At 41.8% G+C, this 25,851-nt stretch overlaps 1 protein-coding gene across 1 annotated transcript in view; it reads left to right on the top strand.

Annotated features, from left to right (window-relative positions):
* Positions 1-25,851, top strand: part of FAT3 (FAT atypical cadherin 3) — a 561,724-nt gene that overhangs the window by 94,154 nt on the left and 441,719 nt on the right. Inside the window, exon 2 of the mRNA XM_084627262.1 lies at positions 17,335-17,456. The gene's annotated coding sequence lies outside the window, so the exon portion shown is untranslated. The remainder of the gene's footprint in view (positions 1-17,334; positions 17,457-25,851) is intronic.

The following is a 25,851-nucleotide window of genomic DNA, read 5'->3' on the forward strand; positions in this document are numbered from 1 at the left end:
CACTAAGATTTGTGTGGTCTATTCCGTGGCATTTCATTTTGGCATCGCGAGTGGGTAGCAGTTGGGAAGGTGTCCTCATTTTCTCTTCCCCCACATCTGTCCCCCAGAACCCTAGGGGCGTAGGGGGGCACCTGAATCCCACGACATTTGGCCTGAAGAGGGCCTGAGGGCGCAATCAGCCTCACCCCACTCATCTGCAGTAAGTGTCACACCTGGAAGGCTAAAAGGGCTGAGCCTCCCCAGCTAAGGCCTGGCCAGGAAGGAAAGTAGATCTCTGGCTCTCAGGGAGAGAAGCATGGCTGGAGTCAGGAAGCAGGGTGGGACTGCTGGCTGATCGAGCCTCCTGGAAGGAAGGTAGATCTCTAGCAGGGAGCCCAAGGCAGTTGGGACGAAACAGCAGGAAGTGAGTCTGCCTAGGATTTGGTGCACTTGTGGAGGGGCCTGCAGGGAGCAAGAAGATGACAGCTGTGTCCGGGACTGCCCTGCCAGGGAAGTGGAGCAAACTCTCCTGCAGCAGAACCAGCTGGGTTGCAGAAAGTGCTGAGAAGCCCTGCTGTGAGCCTGTGGAAGAGGCTTAGAGAGGGGGGAGCTGGCTGAGGCAAGGCCCAAGACAGGGCAAGGTGCGAAGTGATCCAGGAGGCAGCCATGGGTCTATGTAGTCAGTCCTTGGCTGCTTCCTCAAAGGTCCCTGGACTGGAACCTGGTGGAGTGGGAGAACCTGGGTTTTCTCACCAGCCCACTGAGGAAGGCGGAGCGGAACCCCCCTCTCCAACTAGGGGTAAGGACGACTGAAACCCCCTGGTCCCAGGGATATGAACCAGAGTTCAGGCTCTGACTGAGGGTCCAGCATGAAAGTTGATGGACTGTTAGTTGTTGGACTGTTGGTTTATACCAGAAGGGGTGGGAGTATGTGACCTGGCCGAGGGGGGGAGGTGTCAAGTTGCAAGAAGAAGCAGACCACCATAGGGCCAGAACAGCAGTCAGCAGGGGGCACTAAAGGAGGAGAGTCTGCTGTGGCATGCCCAGCCTCCATAGGGTGTGCTGGCTGGTGAGTCACATGCTTACAGGTAGCCAGTCTTGCAGAGCCCAGTGGGGCATTCAAGTGCTATTGAAGGGGAGCCAGAGGCTAGGAGAATCTGCATGCAGGGCAGGATTAAGGTAGTTGGGCCCAATATACACCCCTTTCTGGGGGACCCATATATGGGAACCCCTTGCTCTAAGCCAGGATAGACAAAGGCAAGCTGCCTTCCTGCCCCTCAAGCTCAGCAGGTGCATGGTTTGCTAGGGTGGGAGATGTGGGCCCAGGGGCTTCTTCCCTGGCTCTGGTAACTGCTGCTTCTCTCTGGGCATGAGGCTGGCTGCAGACACAGGAAGATACTACTGCATTGGTTATAGTGATGTAACATTTTCCAGCATTCTCTCATAACTATGAGAACTGCTTCTGTAGGGCTTCCTTCTAGCTCAGAAATATGGTACCAATGGGGGACTCAGATTCTCACACCTCCCCAGTGGAATCACCACATGACCATTTTAATGTTCTACTAAAACAGAAATGTGCAGTTTAATGTAGTGTCCCGAGTATCTTCATTCTTCTTGCACATGTGCTCTCTCTCTCTTGTTTGCTGCTGGTGATTGTGATACATGGGTACTGTATAAAAAGCATATACTGTACATCACATAGTAGACAACAAAAGAAGCCAACCCAATAATTAGTCACCCTCTGCCCATTGGCAAAGAGATCCATGTGGGTGTTGTCAAAAACTTGGAGAATAGCTGAGTGTGCATTGCTCTGTGCTGCGAAGCTTGCTCAGCCCGTGCTCTATGGGGAACATGAGAAGGAGTATGTTCCACTGGCAAGAAACTTCTACTGAGGATGCTGAGCTGCTGGCTCCCAAGAGTTCAACCTTTAGGACTGATGGGAACTACTTCTCGCCTTTAGGCCCCATTGACCCTTAGCTCTTGCAGTTAGGAATAAGAAGGGAGTTTCTAAGGAAGCTGGGTTCTCCACCTTTTCAGCATTTAACTAGCATCACCAGCCCTTTGAGTTGTACCTAAAATAGACTAGAATGAGCCTGAAGGTTTTCGGGGACTAACAGTTTAACTCTAGAAATATTTCACATTTTATAGTCTACACCCAGGGAGAGCAGTCTTGTGACTAACACACCAGGCTGGGACTTGAGAGATCTGGGTTCACTACTGTGCTCTGCCCCAGACTTTTCTCTGTGGCTTTGGGGAAATCACCTAATTTCTCTGTGTCTCAAGTTCCCTGTGTGTATAATGTGGTGCTAACACTGTTCTACTTTACAGAAGTGTTGGGAAGAGAGATTGATTAATTGCTTGTGTGGGCCTTAATTACTTATGTGGCCCCCATTAAAGTTGTGAATACTTGACCCTCCCAAATACAGAAATACTCATTAGATCCCATCTGATCCATGTAAATAAAATGTCTTTTGTTAGAGGTTGCCATCCTCATGGAAGGAGGCTGAAAGTTTGGTGGGCATCCTCAGTAGGACAACTTGGCTAAGCATTGTTTGGAAGGGATCCCAATGGTTTTCATACACTTAAACTGAGATACATTGTATACAGAGAGAGCTTATTTTGTGAACCACTAAAGTGCATCCACTTCTGGGAAGGAATGTTACAAAACAGAAGTTAGCATTACACCACCATTTACGATAAGAAATTAACTTTCAGTTGAAACTGCAGGGTAATTTAGCTCAGCAGAATGTAATATCTTATGGAATAACACTATAAGGTGGCTTGTGACTATTAAATAACATACCAGATGTCGGGGAAACTGCCCAACAGAGTGAAATTCAGAGGTAATGCAGGACAGCCATTAAATCCCCAGTATTTTGTTGTTGTTTTTTTTCTCCCTTCAGTTAGTATCATAACCTTAAAATTATTTAATCATGGTTTTTTTAATTCCCTTATTTAATTCTTCAGTATCTTCAGTAGCACTTCTGCATGAATATCTATCTTCTGGAACATTCTGAATTGACCTTATTCTTATGGAAATGCGATCTTCCATTAATTTAATAGGATGGATTTGAGTCTGCTGCTGTAAACCCAGCTGTTCAGTCAATGAACTAGTTCAGTGTTTTTTATTGTGGTTGGTTTGTAGATTAGGGCCACACCAGAAACAAAAGGAAATAGCAGATACTGATAATGAAGTTGGTATTTGTGTGCAAGTCCACTTCTGGGTTTTGTTAGCTTTGATTTGCACTAGGTCGTGTGAAATAAAATGTCTGCCTTTGCCTAGCTAGTGACTGTCTTTCATTTCCCCTGAGTTTAAAAAAAATGGATAAAAATCTGTGCAGAGGAGAAAAGTTCTTAACTTTAGACTCCCAAACAAACAGGTCAGATTTAAACACAATACTAGATCATTCTTATATGAATGTGTCTTGTGCAAACTGCATCAGTCAGTTGTAGAGTGGATTGTATTAATTTGCAATGGCAGCAGTTAAGTCTAATAATTACTTTTCCTCCATAGTGGAAGCCTGTAGCAGATTGTTTTTACATGGCAATCTGTGATTGATAGATCAGTGAAAATAGGACCAGAAAGGGTTACTGCTTCCTACTCGCTTCCCCTTCAAATTAAAATCGTTTGAAGAGTGCATTGTGGCACGTGCTTTTGGAATGAGCCAGTCAACACATTACTGATGAATTCCCTTAAAGCAACGAACTTGTTAATGCATTTTATTTATGGAAATATGCAATCATAATGTGGGGAATCCACTTAAAACAAATGTGCTTCTGATACAATCCCCAAACCCATCGTCAAACTTCCTGTCCATTAAAAGGTATATTAGACAATAGAAATTGACCTGGTGAAAGTCCGTTTGAGAGTTGTTCTCTGTCTACTGATTTGAAAGATGTGTTCTATTTAAATATACGGTGGAGCCTTCATTGAAATGAGTAACCAACCTTATGCTTTTATCAAGTTTCTACCAAATAGCTTGTCACTCACTTGCACTGGTGGATTTTTTTTCCTTCTTGTTGGATCATTCTGAGATGGATGGGTGAGGTGGAAAACCCCCCAACCTTTAACAGTCACAAATTGGATGGCTGCTTTATTCTTCAACACCGCTATAAAACAGCTTATTTTATATTGATCAAACTAAGGAGCTAGCAAAGTACAGTGTTAATTGGGTCCACTGGAATTCTTACCCCCCTGGGACCGAGAGCTTCGTTGGGGGGGGGGAGGGGAGGACGAACCCATGGCGAGCTGCATAAAATGTAAGAGCATTAGACATCCAGGCTTCTGCCTGCATTGCTGGAAAGCGGACAAGGCAATTTTTGCCGAATTTGGCAACTTATTGTTTCATTCCCGTTCATTTTTGGAAGTAGCTCCTTTTTTTGTGGAGGAAAAAATAATACATTTTTATTGTTTTCCTCTCCTTCCTGCAGAACTGCGGAGCTCTGCTTTGAAAACTGCTGCCATAGAGAGCAGTTGCTTGGCTATCCTGTTAGCATTGTTCTAATGCTCATTCCATATGTATGTCACATAGGAGCTCTCTCCTCCTCCTCCTCCTCCTTTGCTCCCCTTCCCCCAATCCAGGCATTTGCTTTTTGTCCCCCCTCCTTCCTAAAGACTGACTATTTGTTTCCAGAAAGCTTGCAAGCAGGGAAATTCAAACTTAATGATCCTCTGCTGTGGGTTAGGTATACAGCCAAGGCCAGTTCCTCTCAGTGAAAGTATGCTCTATTTTTGCCTCTCTTTTCTTATATAAGCACAAGGATTTTTAAGAAATTAAGATCTGTAGTTCTTGTTGCTTTTCCTCGTTACCGTGGTAGCATGTATCTCTGTTGCGGAAGAATGAAGCAGGCAGACTGGAGTTTTTTATGTTCAGTGCTTTTGGGACTGCTAGAGAGAAGTCCACAGAGAGATGTGTACAGCAACCATGCCCACTGAGTTTATTATGCTTATTGGTCACTTATTCTGACTAAAAGGTAAGGGCTTCTGTAATTTTTCTGTTAAACATCTTCGTGCATTGTTTTGTGTAATGTTTGTTTGTTGTTTGCAACTAATTGGCTCATGAGGAGGAAGGATATGAGGGTTTTTGACTTACACTATTGTACATCATCCAGTCAAAGCTCTTTACATCTGAGGAAAAATTGTTTCCTGAAAATTTTCCTTTTCATCACAAGTAGTTCCCCCACTTGACTCAACATTGGTTGAAGCATAAAGACAAAATATTAACTTTGCATCTTATCCTTTCTGTTCCTCTTCCCCAACTCAGAAATATACTCTGTTTCAGACTCTCTCTCTCTCTCTCTATTTGGCAGCATGTTCATTGTTTCCTTTTACAGTAATTAAATATACTCAAACACTCTTTGCAAGGTAAGAATGCCTTAGTTCAGCAGGCTGCAGCTTATGCCAGTTTTAAAATTATTACTTGGATTACAGTGCATACTGTGGAAAGTTATTAGTTTCCGCAGAGACCAGTTTAACCTGGGGGGGCGGGGGGTGAATAGGTTTGCACGGAAGCTATCCTATACTGTGCATGCATATGGGCTTAAAGAAGCATGTGAGATATTCTTTCTTCTTAAGTATTGTGCACAATAATGATAGAGTTTTATTGTTATGTCTAGCAGAAAATTAAGTTGTTGATTGTTTTTTATCTAAGGTTGTCAGAAGAAAATGAGTGGTTATGCACAAGGACAGCCTACAAGGCTTTTACATATATCCTTTATAATCATAATCAGATTGTAAGAATAATTGTGTATGGTATACTGAAACATACAAAATGTTATGGGAGGAATGAAATCTTCACTAAACACAAAGCAGCAGAAGATGCTGTTTGGACTGTGTCATTGTGATCTTTATACTGTAATAACCTGTTAAAGCTATAACTTAGATGAGCAAAGAAATTTTTTGCATATGTCCATCCTTTTAAAAGCTCTACGTTCAAGAGGGCTTTGTTTTATGAAACATATTCTGGCTTTGTAGAATGAAAGTGTATGGACTTACTATAGATTGATCCCTTTAACTGTCACACATTCTGTTTATTTTGGTGGTTTGGCAGTAACATTTTTAAAGGTTGCATTGCTTTATTAGGTACTGAATTTGAAAGGCTCCATTTTATTTATTCATTTATAGTTTTTGGTTCTCTGCATAGAAGATGCAACCTTTTAAGTGCTTTTGTTTCATCTGTTTTAAAATGATCAGTAGCAGATTCAGCTGAGCAAGCTCCTTTACTAATCTTACTTTGCCTTGTGTCTTGCCTGTGCATATTTAAATAACTGGTAATTCTGCGAAATGCCCAATGCTTTTAGTTTGCAGTGCTTTAAACTCCCAGGTATGAAGAAAGAGACAGCGGGCCCATCTAATGGCATGAATTTCTTCATTTACAACAACAGTTTGTTTTTTTTTAATGTCATTTCAAAATGGGATGGATATTTGCTAACACATGCTCTGTGGCTGTATTTTCCCATGATTGCTGCTTTATATCCATACAAAGAAAACAATCATTTAGATAACAGGTTGCCACTGATGTCCTTCTTAGAGTATAGAAATGAAGAAGCAGTAATAAGTTGAAAATTGGCATCTGCTAATTATGCTGAATACAGATTGTGAGCTCTTTGCAAGTCTTCCCTTGTTGTTAGCATATTTTAGCACTGGCAACCAAGGGAAAGGGACTTGACTGTTCCCACATTAAAACGATGACTGGTGAAGACATGTGAAGTTTTTTTTTCCTGTTTGTGTTCTCTCTCAGAAATGGAAGGGCATCATATAGCCGTATGGTTGTGTGCCTCTGGGGAAATTGATTAAAGATCATTGAGACATAGAATTGATTAAAGATTCCCAGGTTTCAGAGTAACAGCCGTGTTAGTCTGTATTCGCAAAAAGAAAAGGAGTACTTGTGGCACCTCAGAGACTAACCAATTTATTTGAGCATAAGCTTTCGTGAGCTACAGCTCACTTCATTCTAAGGTCCCCCAAGTACTCCTTTTTCTTTTTAAAGATTCCCAGTGATTCATTCAGACCCCATTGACATGCAGGTAACTTTCAAGCACGAAACTTCGTCCTCAAACTAGGTTAACACTTGAGAATTTGAGATGTTCTTGGTCGCTGAATATTTGATTCTCTTGTGCTTCTTGAAGGGGAAAAAAAGGGTTCATTTTTATCTCATCTGCAGGTATTCACAGCAAAGTATTCCTTGGACCACCTAATTCTAAAATCTGCCATTGTGCATCTGTCCCTAAACGTGAGTCGTATCCTATCCGCCTCAAGTCATGGTTTGGCCCCTCTGCTTTCTCACTGTATAACAACAGCCCTAGTCTGTGGGGATTGAACAGGGACCTCTGTATCTGAAACTCCAAATGTCCATTGCTTGTGGCAAAAGGACCCTGTCCATCCATTTGGAGCAGCCACAGAAGATTCATAAACCTCTTGTGTGGTTCAGCCACTAGAGGGGGGGAAAGAGCCACACTATTTTAGTGTGGATTATAGCTGAGTACCAAGTTTCTCTGAACAAGGGATAAGTTTTCTGTATATTGCAGTCCTTTGCCCTGCCCCACAGTCTGTCCAGGTTGTTTGTCATCGACACCAGTTTTGTACTTTTAGGGTTGTTCAGCTCAGGGCATTGTCTATCTCTCACGTACCTTACACACACATTTATCTGCTTCCAGACTCCCTCCTAGTTATTCCTAGGATGGAGCCGTCTCACGGAAAAGTGTGCACTCGGAAGAGTAGGGGAGCAGTTTTTGTGCCATCTGCTAATAAACCCTACGGGGCTGGCTGTTTCTGTCATTCAACCAGTCTGCGGTGGTAGATGGTATGGGAGCTGTATTGTGGGCAGTAGGGTTGATAAAGGACTCTGGTGCTTTCATATCTTGATTGTTGTCTTGAATGTAGTGCTTGATGGTAATTAGCCAAAATTGTCACTAACTGGTGTCTTAGTGGCTTGCTGATATAAGTTGGTGGTGTCATTCTAGTTCTTAATGGACATGCATATCACATAGTTGGCACTAATTGATTTTAACTGTGTCCCTTCTCAGTGTTCTGTACAGAGAGGCAAAAGACTGAGGGAGATGGTAGAACTTTCCTACAGCGGTTCTTGCAGGTCAGGGTTGAGGCTCATTGCAAGGGCAGAGTGGGAATCCTGTGCACTGAATTTTTACACGTTATGGTTGTGTCTTCATCTTTGCTCAAATGTCTGCCTAATTGTGCTGAAAATTGTCCTTGTTTTTTTTAACAAGATGTCTCAAATTTGGGCTCAAAATGGGATTTTCTGTGTGTGTGTGTGTGGGGGGGGGGGGGTTCAATTAATCATGAAAATACCCTGTTTTCAGTTTAATTGCAAAAAACGTCTGTGTCTCTACTGGGAATTCAGCACATTTCTTGAGCACTAATGGCCTGACCATCGTCCTTTGCTTTTGTGGGGAGCTCTTTAGAAATAATGGGTCTATTTGTGAGATTAACGGTGGTAGATTCGAACCTTAAATTCACTTAAAGAGGCTGATCCAAAGTCCATTGAAGTCCGTGCAGCCTTTTCCTTGACTTCAGTAGACATTGGATCAGGTTCTAATAATGTGTGTGTTTCTGTGTGTCCACGCGTGTAAAAACACAAATTCGTTGGGAGCTTTATACTTCTAAGATAATATACAATTATTAAAGTACAAATATTCAAAACTTTAAAATATTGTTCACCATGAGCCCAATCCAACGGCCACTGAAGTTAATGAAAAATTCCCATGTATTTCAATGGGTGTGGGGACCCCCCCCCAAACAAAAGAGCATTTTTATAATGAAGTGTTTTTCTCTGCTGTCTCTTCCCTCACAAGTAAATAAAAGATCAGTTTTTCTGCATGGGAATGTTGACGTTTAAACTGACACAACTAAGTGACCTAAAGAATGGCTTATTGCATAAATAGAATATGCAGGGTTTGGTTGTTTGAACTGCATTAGCATTATAATGGAGAACTGCATGGTGAGTTGGCTAAGGTGGCCAGGCCGAACTGGGGGTGCTTGTTCTGTGGAAATCCTAAGAACTGAGAATTCTTTTCTGAGCCATAAATAAATCAGTCTGTGTCCTGAGCAATTAATGCATACAGAAGTGTAAACAACTTTAAGCCATTTGGGGTGTTCAAAAAAAACAACCACCTTTCTGTTACTTTTTGTTTTTGTTGTTGTTGTTCATCTCCATGTTCTGACTTAGTTATTTTAGCTGAAAGAACCAGATAAGTACATTTTCCATCACAGGGCCAAGTTAGAGGTGTAACTGCTGCTAACTCCCATGTCTAATCCAGTGCACATTGTGCAGAAATTCTGCCTCTGAAACATATAATCTTTCGGAAACATCTAGGAATCCCCGGCAGCTTAGCACAGAGACTGGAGCTGCCGAGTAAGGAATACTGTCCCTTTGGAATCCTCCTTCAGCTGCTAGTGCTAGTTATCCCTCAGACACCAAGTAGATTGTTTAGCTGTCAGCAATAATATTGTGAACACATATAGTGCTTTTCATCAAGGGATCTCGAAGTGCTTTGCAGACATAAACTAATTAAACTTCACAACATCCCTGTGAGGCAGATAAGCAGTAAGCACAACTTACAGATAAGATGAAGCACAGAGAGGTTAGTAGCCTGATTTTCCATGGAACTGAGCGCCTGATGACATTCCCACTGGAGTGAACATGAGCTAAAGGTGCTCAGTAATCAGGCCATAAATGACTTGGCTGAGGTCACACACAAAGTCAGTTACAGAGCTAGGAAGACAATTTACAAGTTCTGACTGCCACTCCTGAGGTCTAACCACTAGAATGCTTGTACCGGCAGGAGAGGTGCCCTAGGCAGGGAGGTATCTCTTTGTTTTGCCCGGTCTGAATAGAATAGTCTTGCTGAGGATTTTCTAGTTAACTCTGCTTGTACCTTCTGTCATCATCAAAACAGCAGCATTGCTATTTCATACCAGTAAATGGGACTTTTAAATACGTATGTCCAATACGGAGGCAGTGCAGGATTAGTCCCACCCCAATTCAGTTCATGGAGATAACTTAACTACAGATTTTCGTCTTTGCACTTCCCTGCTATGATTTTTTAGCTGCTTCTTACAGCTGTGAAACCATTTTCAAAGCTGAGGATCTCTTGGGAAAGGGAGGGTGAGAGCTTTCTTCCAGGTTATTATACTCTGTATATACTCATCCATTAACCTGAGGCTTTCTTCCAGGTTATTATACTCTGTATAATAACCTGGAAGAAAGCCTCAGGTTAATGGATGTATGAAGCATGAAGAAGACGGATATGGGCAGGGAATAAAATTCTTGTGCATGTATCCATCCACCACATCAGAGGTATTGTTGGAACAATGAGTAGAGGAAAGATATACAGCAAAACAAACTTTGGTATTTAGGAAGGAACAGTAGAGTGGTTTCCAGCATCCAAAAGTAGCCCCTGTAGAAGAGAAAGTGCTTACTGTGAGCTTTTAATGCATGAATGAAGTCCATGTCTTTGATCTAGTAGAAGCTGGAGTTCCCCATGGATATCTGATCATTACTTGTAACAGAAAAGAAAATAAGGGTTTACAAAGGTGTAAGACTTAACGGCTGTATGACTCAGCCTTCTCTTTCTGTAATAAGGTAGCCCCTATGATCATCAATATAGAAGAGACTGTTTGAGCTGTTGTCCCAAATGGTCCATTAATGACGGATGTTGAAATAGGCTCAACAGATTGGCATGTGTAGATTACTGGAAAGTAAGACCTCCTCATTGATTACTTTTCTGATCAGTTATGGGTGGGTTCTTAAACTGGAAACTCCCTTTTTCTTATGATTATATCGAGGAGATACAGCTAAGGGCAATAAGATACCTGCAATATATCTTCTTGAATTACAGTGAGACTGGAACTAGGTCATTGTATCCAGAGCATAGGAAGTCATGGACAATTGCTGTTTTTGACTTGTAGTGCTCTGAATAGTAAGGAAGATGTTAATTTGAGTGGAATTGTCTCGGACTCTGTCTTGTATTGACCAATCTTACTGTTAGGTAGACAAATTAAGAAATTAATGCTGTAGAAATGGATGAGCTAGATGGACAGTGCAAATGAGGCTAGGGTTAGTTATGTTTTTAAGAATCAATTTTGGGAAAAATCAGGTAATTGTGGGACTACGAGCATGACTTCAGCAATTAAGATGTAGTAGAAGAAAAACGAATAGCACATGTGTAACAAATAAGATATTTTGAGAAAGTTAGTGGAAAAAGGAGTTGCCAAGGAAGCTATGGGTATTATTTCTAGGACCTTTAACAAAAGTTCTTTGGTATAGTAACCTACTAAAAAGCTTAATCTAACAAAATCAACTAGTATGGCAAAAAGGTGAGTTTCAGAGCCACTTCAGATAATTCAGAAGTAGGGTATTTGTGAGACAAAACAGTTTGTGATGGAGGGAAGAGATTAGTGGATTGCTGCAAGAATCAGCATTTGGGCTGGATTGTCACATGTATATGTCACTGATCTGGAAGAAGAAGTGTTCAGTAAGGAGACAAAACTTACTGACGGCAAAATTCAAAGAATGATATTCTTAAACAATACAAGAGGCCAAAAGAGCACGGCAGATAAGTTGCCTTCAGAACTGAATGTACAGGTAATGAGTCCATGACGTTACCTGTGGGAAAGAGATATGACCTCCAAGAGCCATAAGTGACAACACACTAAAGTAGGAGGAAAGATATGGTGATAGGGTGGCTAAGACTTCTAACATGATAGCAGCAAAAAGCCAGTTCTCTGATAGAATAACAGCTGCTAAAAGTAGAGGATGCCAAAGCTCAGTGAAAGAATGGCTGGGTCAATGAACACAGTGGAATTTCTTTAAACTAAGGTGGTTATATGGAGTAAGCTACTCGGGCAGTGATGAGAGCAGCTAAACGTTTTCCTAAACAGAACCTCAGAAACTTTTCAAGAACAGAAATACTGTGTGACGGTACAAGTGCTCACCCCTCCCCCCCCCAAAGTGCAAATCAGTTTCAGATTGGCTTCCTGCCCTTAAAATTGCCCATGGTCCTAGACAATAACACTATGTGTGGGATAAAAATGATGGGAAATAAGTATTTGTTTTTAAATTACTTTCAGTAAAGCAGCAGTAACTCAGCCCATGAATAGGCTGATTTCTCAGCCTTAAAGAAATAAATTTCAGACAACTAGTTCCCTGGAACTATGGTGGAAGGTTGTAAAATTTCTACTGATGCACATTTCAGTGCCACTTGGAAGTTGTATGCAAATGAAAATGTCTTTGTATTGTTTGTTTCTGGTTGTGAGATTTAATTGATGCTCAGAATTAAAGGTTTTTTTTTTTCCCTCCCAAACAACTCACAAAGGTGGCTAACATGCATGAAGTATCACACGATACATGCAGAGGCTCTGTAGCAAGATGCTAAGAGGAGACTGTTCATACATGGCAGATAAAATGGTCCTTTCTTTAAAGGTAGCTTGTTAGCTTTTTTTCAAGCTGTAGCATGTCTAAGCTATCAGTACATCAGCGGCATTGACAGTTTTCACACTAATAAACTGTCCAGTGGTGTTGGAATTTACATTCTATGTGGTGATTTAAGAGGTACATTTATACAGTACTCTCCAAGTTCATTACAACACTGTTTCCTTGGATACTGAGCATTTAGCATATCATTACAAGACAAACATTAAAGATGCTTGGTTATTCTAATGGCTTTAATAAAGGTTTCTCCCTTAGTTCATGAGTGATTGTTATTCTCCTTACGAGAGAGGAAAAACAAGAGGCAAATTATTTTGTCAGCTAATTTGTGCGGCTCACTTTGAGCCAAGAGCAGGTTATGTTTCATAATATGTGCAAACCTTGCATGTTGTTAGTGGAGTTATATTGTTGAATGCGGTTTAAATAGGAATTGAAGTGCCGCTATTCATTTCAGCTTCAAATTCATGCTTTTTTGTTTGCAAAGACTCTAACAGCAGTGAAGAGAAGCTGTTTAAATCCTGGGTGACAAGTAAAATCTGCCATGTTTTTAAAATGACTGATGCGAACTGTAGTTTTATACTTAATGTGTCTTTTTAAATAGTATTACATATATTTTATGGTACCTTGGTAGTTTTGGTTAAGTTTCTTGTAACTACTGTTTTTTGTAATAGAGAAGCCTTTCTCCCTCAGTCTATACCGTGTGAGTATCACTGTAAGTCAGCATTTTCCAACTTGGGTGCCTAAGCTAAGGTGATGAAATCTGTAGTCATCCCAAGGATGTATCTATACTGAGAGTGAGTGTGTGGCAAGCTGGGTTGTAAATTAATAACAGTCTAGCCTGCTGCACACACATCAGCCCAGTGGACCCTGCTACTATGCACTAACAGTTCTATAGTATGCTATGATTACTGTTGTTTCATTGTGGCCAGAAAGTGTAGTATCCGCCGTATGTCTGTATGCGTATCTGGATTTTTGATAGCACTATAGCTTTGCAGTACATATTACACACATCAGTTATGTTTACTAGAAACGATACTTGATAAATATTGAGAACTCATTTGGGAGGGCGGGGGCGGAAATATTTTTACATGTCAAACAAAATCAATGTTTAACTGTTCTTTTGAGACCGCTAGGGCCTTATGAATATCCTAGAGCAACAAGGATTTAGACATTTAAATATAGAGCCCTACAAATCCACAGATTTTATATCCACAGATATGTGCATTTGCGGATATGGATGCGGATATCCGTTGACCATTTTTGCGGTTCGCGGCTCAGATGCAGATATACATTTTGTATTTAGAGCCCTGGAAATCTATGGATATCTGCGGATCATTTTTGCGGATTGTAGATTGGATGTGGATACAAATTTTGTATCTGTGCAGGGCTCTACTTAAATTACTTCAGGTGACAAATACTGTATAGTTCTGAAGTATTACTGCAGATGGACTCAGATGAAATGCACTGTACATATAAATATATATTTTAAGGTGGCCATTTACCTAAAGGGGTTAATTAAGTGGGAGCCAGCTCCTCTTAGCATTAAAAAGGCTCCTTTCGTTCCCTATAAATACTTTTTTCTTTAAAAGCAATAAATCACAGTTCATTTAATAAAATATAGTCATCGCCCCAGAGACACACACAATACAGAGGATAATACAATAGCATTTGGACATAAATTCCTGGGACAGGTGTAAGACAGTGTTCTTGTGGTACATTCTGCTTTATTGACATTCTCTTCAAATGCCAAAAGCTGTTCAGAACCTTTCTTTATAAAGGATGTATAGAAATATATTATGCTTACAACATTTTTTTTTTAATCCATAAGCGTTAGCATCACAATTGAGCCAGGATTTTTTTCAGTTTGGATTTATAATATTGCAAAATTTGTGTTACTCTGCTTAACGTTGCTACTTTCGTAACCCTACCCTTTGTTCTTTGCTCGTGCCTTAAAAGAACCAAGGAGGCTGATATTGCACCCTTAACTCAGGCTAAGTACCTGTTAACTTTATGGAGCACTTTGCCTGAGGAAGGACTGCAGGATCAGGTCTGGGTGGAGAAATAGTGCAAGTGACAACCATTGTGCAGCAGTTTGTCTATAAAGGTGTACTGTGTTTTAACATGTGAAACATCACTTTCAGCCGGGTTTTCTGCTACGAGTATAGACAGGAGGAACAAAACACTGTTCTCTACACTGGGGTATCTGAGTACTAGAAAACAGGTTAGTAGTTTTTTCCCCATCTTTTATCAAGGAAACTGGCGGACAAACCCTTGGCTGTGGCTGAGGAGCATGTGGCCCGGGCTTGCCACAGAGGTTGTGTAAAAGTAGCAATTTGCCTTTGTCTTGGGCCCCTGTGCACTAGTACGATCCCCTTGTTGTAGAGCAGAGCAGATGAAGGGCTGCTCTGTCTTCCAGCAGCTGCTAGTGGCGCCAGAAAAGGAACCACATAGGGGCTTCCTTTCTCTGGCTATGTCCCCAATGTTAGCAGCTGGAAAGGATTGGTATAGGAGTTTCCACATCACTGGAGAATCCCTCTTGAACTGGGATGATGCAGCCTATGAAACCAAGCAGGTGCACTAGAGGATCTGGCTCAATATACATAGCCTGCTGAAGAGAGCTCCTGGTCAGAGTCTGAGACAGGGCTGTAACACCACCGGTATATGGCAGTATAGTGTATCAGCACCTCTTACTCTACCCATCATGTTCTCCAGAATCTAAGCTTTCATTTAATAATAAAAAAAAAATAGTAAGTCTCTTGCCCTTATCGCTACTGAGAGAGCCTCAAAAGCATAAAGTCAGTGCAGTATCCGCTGCCTGCATTTACAGTACCTGGGACAACAGCTCTGAGAGGTGTAAATTGTCCCATTTGGTTGTGTGGGTTCTAACTCAGAAGTCCAGTGTACTGTACTGAGCAACGATAATACGTTCACTGCTTGTCAAACCATGTAAAAAAAGAAGGGGGATCCTATTATGAAAGATCTTCATACTGTACTGTGCGTGACAGATGATTTTGGCACCATGGGGGGGTGGGCTTCCAAGAATACTGTCGCATCTCCCATCCCTCAGTCAACAAGGAGCCTCTCGGAATTCAAGAAGCCTAGCGGGGTCACGTCGGCCTCACTGCAGGAAGTCCAAGGGCAGCAGAGATCATGAGTGTATTTGGACTGCATTAAGGAGGAGCTGATCCCAGAGACGATGTGTACACGTCTGCAAAATCTACTGAGAGTAGCGTCTTGTGTGGGTGGGGCTTCCTTTGTGGGCGGAGCTTTGCAGAGTACTACCTCCTTTCCCCCCTTCCCTCCCCCTCCCCAGTTTGGCTTTTGGTCACAGATAATCACTGACTCTAGGAAAGCCATTGGAAAGTGATAGGGTATTGAGGTGATAAGCCCATTTACAATGGAGAAGAGGTATTGGAATTTGCCGCTAGTTTTTCACAGGTATAATGGGGTCAGACTTTTTTCTTTTTACATTGTTTGTCATTATATGGGCAACAGTTCCCATGGAGCAGAGTCTGAGATACTGCTGTAGCTTTCTTCTACTCTGAGTACAGGGAACTAATAATGCAGTTTCTCAGATACCATGCTGTGGATAAATGTTGTGTCAAATAGCAGCCACTGTAAAAAACGGGAGGGAGGGGGCAGAATAATGGCGTGACCCTTTCTTTTGAAATTGTGACACCTGTAGTATGCTTTAGCACTATTGTATTGTGAAACATTTCTGAACTGAACTTTGCTGACATTATAATGTGTTGTAGAGAGGCAGGGTGACCTGGCAGATTGAGCATGTTGCTGGGACATCTGGATATCTTGATTCCTAATCTTGTCTCAGCCACTGATTTGTTGTGTGCCCTTGGGCAAAGCCAATGGTCTTGGTTTCCTAATCTGTACAATGGGAAAACCAATATTTTCCTTTCCTGCAGAGGTGTCTGAGGATTAGTGAATTAATGGACAACTTCTTCAAAAGCACCTAAATCCCACTTTCAAAATTGTCACTGGCTCTGGGTTTCAGAAAGTTAATGGGATGTAGGTGCTTCTGAGAACTTTGCCCAGTGTTTGTAATACTTTCAGGAAGTAGATAACAGGATGTTTTTGAATAGTCCTGGTGTTCCAGCAGAGTTAAATTTGAAGCTTTCCATACCTGCTCTAATGTTTAGCCTATTTAACTAGAACACAAAGCTCCTTGCAAGGAGAAAGGATGTGTGTTGCGAAATTTCTGCAGCCAGTGCAACTCAGTCATGCTGTTCTCTGCTTGTTCTTCATGCAGTGCTCCTGTTTGATGTTTCTTTAATTTTTCCCATCCATGTGCAGAATGAATTTTGTTATGTGCACCAATATGGAGGTGATGTATGGACTGGGTGGGGCTGAGGGATTTGGAGTGTGGCTGGGGCAGAGGGTTGGGATGAGGAGGTTGAGGGCTCTGGCTGGGGGTGCAGGCTCTGGGGTGGGGCTGGAGATGGGGGGAGAGGCGTCTCTCCTTACCACGCTGCAGCCCTGGGGTTGGGGGAGTGGCCGCAGCCCCGCGTGCCCCAAGCTCCCCCATCACCACCCCCCACCTTCCCCACTGCCATCTTCCGGGCCCACCTGTGGCTACACCCCTGAGTGCAGTGTGCATGCCTTAGTGGCTCTGCTAATTAAATACGTGGTCCTTAGTGGCCCCTATGCAGGCGCACACGTTAAAGGGAACATAGCTCCTGTTGATAGCTGAGGAAATTAGAAGCCTCAACCGAAGGGAGGATATGGCTGTGTTAACGAGGGATAAAAGAAAAATGGTACTTTTTTAACATATGAAACTGGCCCATAAACGAAATTTATACTATTTTAGGGGATTTTCTTTAATGTCAAGTAATTTAGTTTTTCCAAGGTAGTTATCTAAGGTATATATTAAGAGGTATCTTATTTTATATCACAGAAAATGGTCATCATGAAGTACTGAGCAGTTTTCAGCAGATACTACATTGTAGTGTCCGGCATACTTTCATGAGAGAAATAACTGCAGGATCTCAGTAACACTGGTTCGTTGACTCCTAAACGGTAACCCCTTTACCATTTTTCCTGGAAAGAGAATGTCTGTACCTCCAGTTGAAATCATGATGTCTTTGTTACTAATTTTATGCTTTTAAGTTTTGTTCCTGATCTCACTCTTTATCCTGGAAACGTTAATTAACATAGGATTTATATTGGAAGTATTGGTTTGTTTTTTTTTCAAACAAACTAATAAATGCCTGTTTGCTTAAAAAAACCCCAACCAAACAATAAACCCATTTTAAAATACAAAGCACCACTCCTTTGAATTTTTACTCAGGAGATGAACTTGCAGTGGGCATGCAGGGTGTGTGTGTATTTGTGAAAACATGCCGGGTACTAAAACCAAGGGCCTCCACAGCTTGAGTGAAAGGAACCTTCTCCATTAGCTTGAAGGCAATAGCAGATTAATAAACATGCATACATAGTCTTGGCACAGAGGGGGGGCAAAGAGACATACCCTCTTAGTGTGGATGGCATGGAAGTTCCTGCACTCAGAAGAGCTGCAGAATCGAGCACTTGCCTTTGTTGCTGGGTGTCAGACTACTGATGAAGTGTGGAAACAGTGAATTGTGGCTTGGTTAGCTCAGTGAGGGTAGGACGGACAAAGATCAATCAAGATTCCATTGTATATCAAAAATAGTATGTTAAAATATTCCATTCACGGTGACTGGATTTGCTCACCTTAGGTGGCTTAAGACAAAGGTTCTCAAACTTTTTTTTGCTGTGCCTCCTTTCAGATATTCGTGTCCCATGTGCCTAATTGATTTAGGAGCCTACATCTCATTTTCAAAAGTGGTTTAGGCATTTGGGAGCCTATAATCTCATTGAAAGTCAGTAAGATTTAGGGTACGAAGTGCCTGGTCACTTTTGAAAATTGGCCTCAGGCTTCCAAACCAGTTAGGTGTTTTTGAAATTTCACCCAAAGCGTTTGAAGGCCCCAAATAAGATGGGGCCCCAAGTGTACTAGGCTCTGTACAAACAATCTCTGCTCCAAAGGACTTAAAATCAGTTTTGGGGAAGCACTTAAGCATGCAGTTAGCTTTAAGTGCATGCTTAAGTCCATCCCTATTCTGGAAAGCACTAAAACATAAGTTATAGATAAAATAAATATTAGTTTCCCCATTTATTTTACAGAGGGGAAAGTAAGAGATAGAGATTGAGATTTGTCCAAGCTCTGACGAAAAGTCTGTGGCAGTCAGGGACTGACTCCTGATCTCTTGTGTCTCAGTGCCTGAACCACAAGACCATCCTTTTACCTCATGTGTAGTTCTCCAGTAAAATGTCCAGTACTTTTCTGTTCTTGTCTCAACCCCACCTGCACCCCCTCGCACCCACTTCACTTCACCGAAGCCACATGACTCTGGACTCCCTTTCCTGTGTCTTTTTGTTCTTCTGCCTTTGGGTCTTCTTCCTGACTCCTTACTCCTGGAGTACAGCCTCCCTGACCGTATCAACTGTGCCTCCAGCCTGTCCTCCGTTTCTCTAACAGTAACGGTTATTCCAGTACCCCACCATCTGGGTTAGTGTAAATCATTATTAAACATGGTGGAACTACAAGATGCTTCTCATTCACACTGCATTATATTGACTCCCACCCCTTTCCTAGCTTTTTATATTGGCTTACCTACAACCCAGTCCTGCAGGCTTGCATTTCGATTTATGTACGAGAGTAATCCAGTTGAAATCCCATGAATGCTGAGAGGGGTAAAGTTAAGCATGAGCATAACAGAACTTTGCAGAACTGCCGTAGAATAAGACCTTGTTTCCTTGTGCTCCACTGCCTGTCTCTCTGTATTCACCTGTTATTCCTTGTTTGAAACTTAGATCGTAAACTTTTCTTTTACTTTTGTGTTTGTACAGCTCCTAGCACAATGGGGTCCTGGTCCATGACTGGGGGATCATGGGTGCTACCACAATTAAAATGATAATAATAGGAGACTACCTTCTATATCAGGGGTGGGCAAACTTTTTGACCTGAGGGCCACATCTGGGTATGGAAATTTGTATGGTGGGCCGTGAATGCTCACAAAATTGGGAGTTGGGGTTTGGGAGGGGGTGAGGGCTCAGGCTGGGGCTACGGGCTCTGGGGTGGGGCTGAGGATGAGGGGTTGGGGGGGTGCAGGAGGGTGCTCTTGGCTGGGACCAAGGGATTTGGAGGATAGGAGGGGGATTGGGGTGGTGCAGGGGGCTGGGGCACAGGAGGGGGTCAGGGGTGCAGGCTTTGGGGGTTGCTTACCTCAAGCAGCTCCCAGAAGCAGCGGCATGTCCCTGCTCCACCTCCTTCTTGGAGGCACAGCCAGGTGGCTCTGCGTGCTGCCCTGTCCACAGGTGCCACCCCTGCAGCTCCCATTGGCCGTGGTTTCCAGCCAGTGGGAGCTGCCGGGGTGGCACTTGAGGCAGGGGCAGCATGTGGAGACTCCTGCCTGCCCCATTAATAGGAGCAGGAGCGGGGACATGCTGCTGCTTCTGGGAGCTGTGCAGAGCGGGGCAAGCCCCGGATCCTGCTCCCCAGTGGGATGTCAAGGGCTGAATTGAAAGATCTGGAGGGCCGCCCCTGGGTTGTAGTTTGCCCACCCCTGTTCTATGTATCTGTAAAGCACCTAGTTTGTTGTGGATTGTACAGTTAATTTAATAATAATGGGCTAATTGTGGAAATACTAAAAGAGATGCATTCTTTCAAAATTTCCTATAGCCATACCTTGTATAGGATGAAGTTTCAATACAAAACTCAAAAGTATCATAATCAAAATAGATATACTGGTTAAAGCTTTTTAAAAACAAATAATTAAAATACTGACCTCTGACTGGTAGCACTATGAAATAACTTGATGAATTGAAACTGCTCAGTAGCTTCCCCGTTTCAAAATAGTTGACAGGGATTAAAAAGTAGGTGCCAGGGTTGGGGCGGGGGAATTGGGTACCTACAAGGCACGAAAACTGTTGATCATTCTTTGTTTCTAGCCAAATGGACCACCAAGGAACAAGCTAAAATCCCTTTGTAAGATCGCTCTCTGGAATTCTCTTTCTGACACAGCTCACATGGCAGCAAATTATTCCTTTTTCTTTTTTCTCCTTTCCCCAAGCCGTGTGTGTGTGTGTGTGTGTGTGAAAGGGATTTGAAAGGCCCTACCACCGCACCAGCATCTTAAGACGACAAAGAATGACTGAAATCACGTTCACAAGTTTGAAGTATTTGATGACGAACTGATACTTGACATTAACTGGTATATGGAAATATCCCCACCCGCACCTGGTATAAAATAAAGCAAGCTATTCATAACACATTCCTGGGTGGTTGAATCTTCACTTCTTTGGGGCTGTCTTGAATTACACTTCTTTCATGCTGAGTGGGCTTTTCTCCTGCAAGGTTACAGTCAGGCGGCTGAAAGATTTGCTGCTATGACGGAGGTTAGAATTTACTGTTGCAAAGGGATTACTCTCTGGGAAAAGTCATTTTCTTGTCAGTAGCATATCTACTATCAGTCTCTTTCTCTCTCTGCTGTGTTTTGGGGTCAAACATTAGTTTTCTAATGCCTTGTAGTGCAACGTGAATTCCAGTTTTCAATGTTTATTTCTTTTCCTAGCCAGTATCACCATTGCTTCCTGCTAATCTGTTTTGAGCTATTGTTGGGGGGTCATGAAAGGAACACGTATGTTACTTCTCATTGCCAGACACCTTTAATGTTCTGATTTTTCACATTGCATCGTATTGCATTTGACAAAATGCAGATTATCAGGCTTGTGTAAGTAGGTAAATGCTGTAAAGAATCTGTGGCAACCTACAGCTTGACTTTCACAATCGTTTACTGTGGTGGTTTGGTGGCAGGAATACAATTCTGGACCTTCTGCTCCCAAATCACTCTACTCCTGTTGGTGCTAAAAATGAGCTTTGAGCCTAGACATACGGTTAAGCAGTTTCCTTCCAGTTAAGGGCAGTGGTATAAATACACACTAGTGAGTTCATTACAATATAGACAACAGATCATGACAGAAATCTTTCGTTATTGCCTGTTATGACCTTTATTTTGGTGAAATGCACATATGTGGTTCCCAGTTTTGCCAGAAGCAAGATGTCCTCCCTGTACCAATGTGGAGCCCCACTGAAATCAGAAGGGCTCCCTGTGAGTGCAGGGATCTGCCTGAGTGAAACCGCGGGATTGGGGCCTTGGTGACATTGTTCAAACAGTTATCTAACCTCATCATCCTGAGTAGTTTAAGTGACAGGAATGAGTTATCAGTAAGATTGAGGGTGCTTCTGTCTAACAAAATCTTGCATTGCTGCTCATACTTCAGATATGTTACGTGGCTACGAGTTCTTTAGACTTCAGCATGGATCAAGAATGAGAATTCTACTGCCTCCAACATGCTGTCATTAGACTCTGTAGGGCAGTAAAGCCCAATTCCCACGTGCACTCATCAGTTGTTAAATTATTGATTTAGAGAGCATGGTTTCAGAATATAAAACGGCACCATTAGAATGCTAATGTGAAGTTTAAACGCACATGCTGGGAAGAAAAACTTTACAGCTGTCTAGTGTTATAGGCCACTCTCTCAGCAGATCACTGTTCAAGTCCTAGTTCTTCAGAGTCCAGGGCTCTGAGGAAAAGGAACAAACTTGGTGTTGGTAAAGCTGGACAAAAACTGTTTATTTTTATCCCAGAATTGTACCTGTGTCCTCTAGGAACGGGGTCAAGCTTCTTCTCTCAGTAGTGGGAGCTCATTCTGAGGATAAGTGGTGGGTGGGGTTTGTCCTATCCTTGAGGTGTATGTGGAATTTGAGGTACAGATCATTTCTCTTTCCTTTCAACATGCTGCTTTGTCCTTCGGTCTCATGGCAGTTCTGAGGGAATTCTCAACTGTGGTGGCAGCTGTCCTCCAATCTGACAAATTCCATAAATGACCTTACCCAGCCAGCTGGCTGGTAGAAAGGCCATCTCAGCCCATGACAATGTGGTCTTTGTCTCCCTCTAGTAGCTGGTCTGCCAAAGAATATATGAGCCTACTACAGCTGTCTGATAAAGAAGCTAATCTGATGGAGGCACTTTTTATTTTGCTTAAAGGGTCTCAAAGAACGGACTGCCCCTTGACTGGCACTTGTTAAGGATAGTCAGAATTGATCCAAGAAGCATGTATATCACTTCCTTCAAATAGTAAAATTCACTCTTTAGTGGTAGGGTGATCTTCTGGGTCAAAAGTGTCTGCCACAGTAGACAAAATCAGCCCGGAGGTTGCTGAGCACTCAGTTCATACCTCCCCATTGCAATAACTGTGTGGATGATGGTGCTGCGTTAAAGGTTCATTCAGGTGCATGGTTACACTAGCCAAGTCTCTCTCCCCCCCCCACACTCCCACCCCGCCCAATCTGGTCTAGACTAGTGCTAGTTGCAGCCCGGATTGTTGGAACCAAGAGGAAAAAAGGAAACTTCACTCTGAGCTTGCACTATTGTATTCCTATGAAGGGCTCCAGCAATCTAGGAAGGCTGCATAGCGTTTGGATTATCATTACCAACAACTCTTCCTGCCCCTTTCTGCCCTATGTTCTGACATTTCCTTTATTACAGTTTCAAGCAGCTTTGAACTCTTTCCTTTTCTATTAAAATAAGAGCAATGTGGGGCTTATAGTAATTGTCTTTTAAAAGGGGCTTTTAGGATTTTCACTCCTAGCTATGAAAGTAATTAGCAACAAACACTCTTAGGATGCCTGAAAAACAATCCGTTTTTTAATGTTAACTTTCCATTTTGTGTTCATTATGGGCACACTCCAAGCCATTTGAAGTCAGTAGAAAGATTTCCATCGATTTAAATAGCTTTTGGGTCAGGATCTATATACAGGGAGTCGTCATTCTTTTTTGTAAATTTACTAATGAATTAGCTAAATCTTTTTTAAAAGAAGAAAGTATCAAGTGGAAACAATATTGAAAATGTCATTGAACAGTAACTCTCAGTATGTTTCAGCAATATATATTATTCTGTTTTTATGTTTTATAAACTTCTTGTAGAAATTCATAATATGGAGTGTAATGGTAGTAAATAAGTGAATATACTTGAAATATCTTGGTATTCAGCTTGGGATAAAGTTTAAAAACAGATTTGTAAAAGAAATCTGCTGCTTGTTTTCAGGGGTGCTGGAACAATTTATATAGTGGAGCTACTGAGAGGCATTGAACCAACCTGTAAACACTGTACATGATGGAAACCACTTCAAGCCAGGGGGTGCGAGAGCGCCCCAAGTTCCAACACCTCTGCTTGTTTTTTGAGAAAACAAGACAAATCAAGAAGGAAACCAACTGCAGTACACACACAGTCTTGTAATTCCCTAGTAGGTGTATCTAAGAAAGTTTGTGTTAGTTGGTCTATATAGTGAATGAGAATGCATTTAAGCTGTTGGTGGACAGGATGTTCAAACCTAGGGCAGAGGTCTTGAAGACCCCTGCCTCATTCATAGATTCCAAAGCTAGAAGGCCAAAGAACTCCCGCAGAATAGTTCCTAGAGCAGATCTAGAAAAACATCCAATCTTGATTTTACAGGTTGTCAGCAATGTTGAATCCACCACAATCCTTGGTAAATTGTTCCAGGAGTTAATAACCCACACTGTTAAAAATGTATACCTTATTTCCAGTTTGAATTTGTCTAGCTTCAGTATCCAGCCAATGGATCATATTATACTTTTCTCTGCTAGATTAAAGAGCCCATTATTAAATATTTCCTCCCAGCGTAAGTACTTATAGACTAATTAAGTCCCCCCCTTAAGCTTCTCTTTGTTAAGCTAAATAGATTGACCTCCTTGAGTCTATCACTATAAGGCAGGTTTTCTAATCCTTTAATCATTCTCGTGGCTTTTCTCTGAAACTTCTCCAATTTTTCAACATCCTTCTTGAAGTGTGGACATCAGAACTGGACACAGTGTTCCAGCAGCAGTTGTAACAGTGCCAAATACAGAGGTACAGTAACCTCTGTGCTCCTATTTGAGAGTCTCCTGTTGCCCGGTTGCCCACAGCATTCCACTGGACACTCTTGTTATCCACTGTGACCCCCAAATCTTTTTCAGAGTCATGGCTTCCGAGGACAGTTCCCCATCTTGTAGGCGAGGCTTACATATTCTTTTTTCCTAAATGCTTATATGAACATTTAGCTATGTTAAAACACATATTGTTTGCTTGTGCTCAGCTTACCATGTGATCCAGATCTCTCTGTATCAGTGACCTGTCCTCTTCAGTACTTACCTCTCCCCTAATTTTTGTAGTGATGATTTTGTTTTCTTCCAGGTCATTGATAAAAATGTTAAATAGTGTATAGCCAAGAAATGATCCCTGTGGGACCCCACTAGAAAGCCACCTGCTCAGTGATGATTCCCTGTTTACAGCAACATTTTGAGATCTATCAGTTAGCCATCTTTTAATCCACTTAATGTGTGCCATGTCAATTTATATCATTCTAGTTTTTAATCAAATTGTCAGTTACATCATGACTATTACCTCTTATCAGCCAAACTTTAATCTCATCACAAAAAGATATCAAGTTATTCTGAGAGGATAAATTTTTCATAAAACCCACATTGATTGGCACTGGTTATATTACCATCCTTTAATTCTTTATTAATTGAGTTCTGTATCAGCCTTTCCAGTGTCTGGCTGGGGATCAGTGTCAGACGGACAGGCATATAATTACCCAGATCATCCCATTTACCCTTTTAAAATATTGGCATAATATTAGCTTTATTCCAATCTTCTGGAATTTCTCCAGTGCTCTATGTTACTTGGACCTGCTGAATTAAAAATGTCGAACTTTAACTTTAGCAGCTGCTGTTTACCATCCTCCTGAGATACCAGTATAATGGAAAACGCATTATCATATTATATGACTATATCATCTGTTTCCCCCATGTGTTTTCCCCTGCCCTCCCCACAACAATACAGAACAGGGATATTTATTGAATATTTCTACCCTGTTCTGCATTTTCATTGATAATTATAGCATTTCGACCTAGTAGTGGACCAATACCACAATTAAGACTCTCTTTTGTTCCTAATATGGTTAATAAGAAGGCGGTTTTGTCCTTAACTCTGCTGGCTATAAATTTCTCCTTGTGTCCCTTTTGCTTTCCTGATCAATTTTCTACAGTTCTTAGCTTTTTGATTTATATTCATTACTATCAACTTAAATTTTCTTTCATTTGTTACGTTTAAATATATTTAATTTTTTATAATTGCCTTCGCCTCCGCTCTAAACCAGGTAATTTCTTTAACCAATACCGTCTTTCTCCTCAATTGCAGCTTGTTGGGCATCTAGTTAAGGGTTCTTAAACAATTCCCAATTATCATTCATATTTTTCTGATTAAATTATTCCTCACAACTGATGGGAGACTTCAATCACCCTGATATCTGCTGGGAGAGCAATAC

Source organism: Lepidochelys olivacea, assembly GCF_965140295.1.
Source record: "Lepidochelys olivacea isolate rLepOli2 genome assembly, chromosome: 1".
Taxonomy (NCBI): domain Eukaryota; kingdom Metazoa; phylum Chordata; order Testudines; family Cheloniidae; genus Lepidochelys; species Lepidochelys olivacea.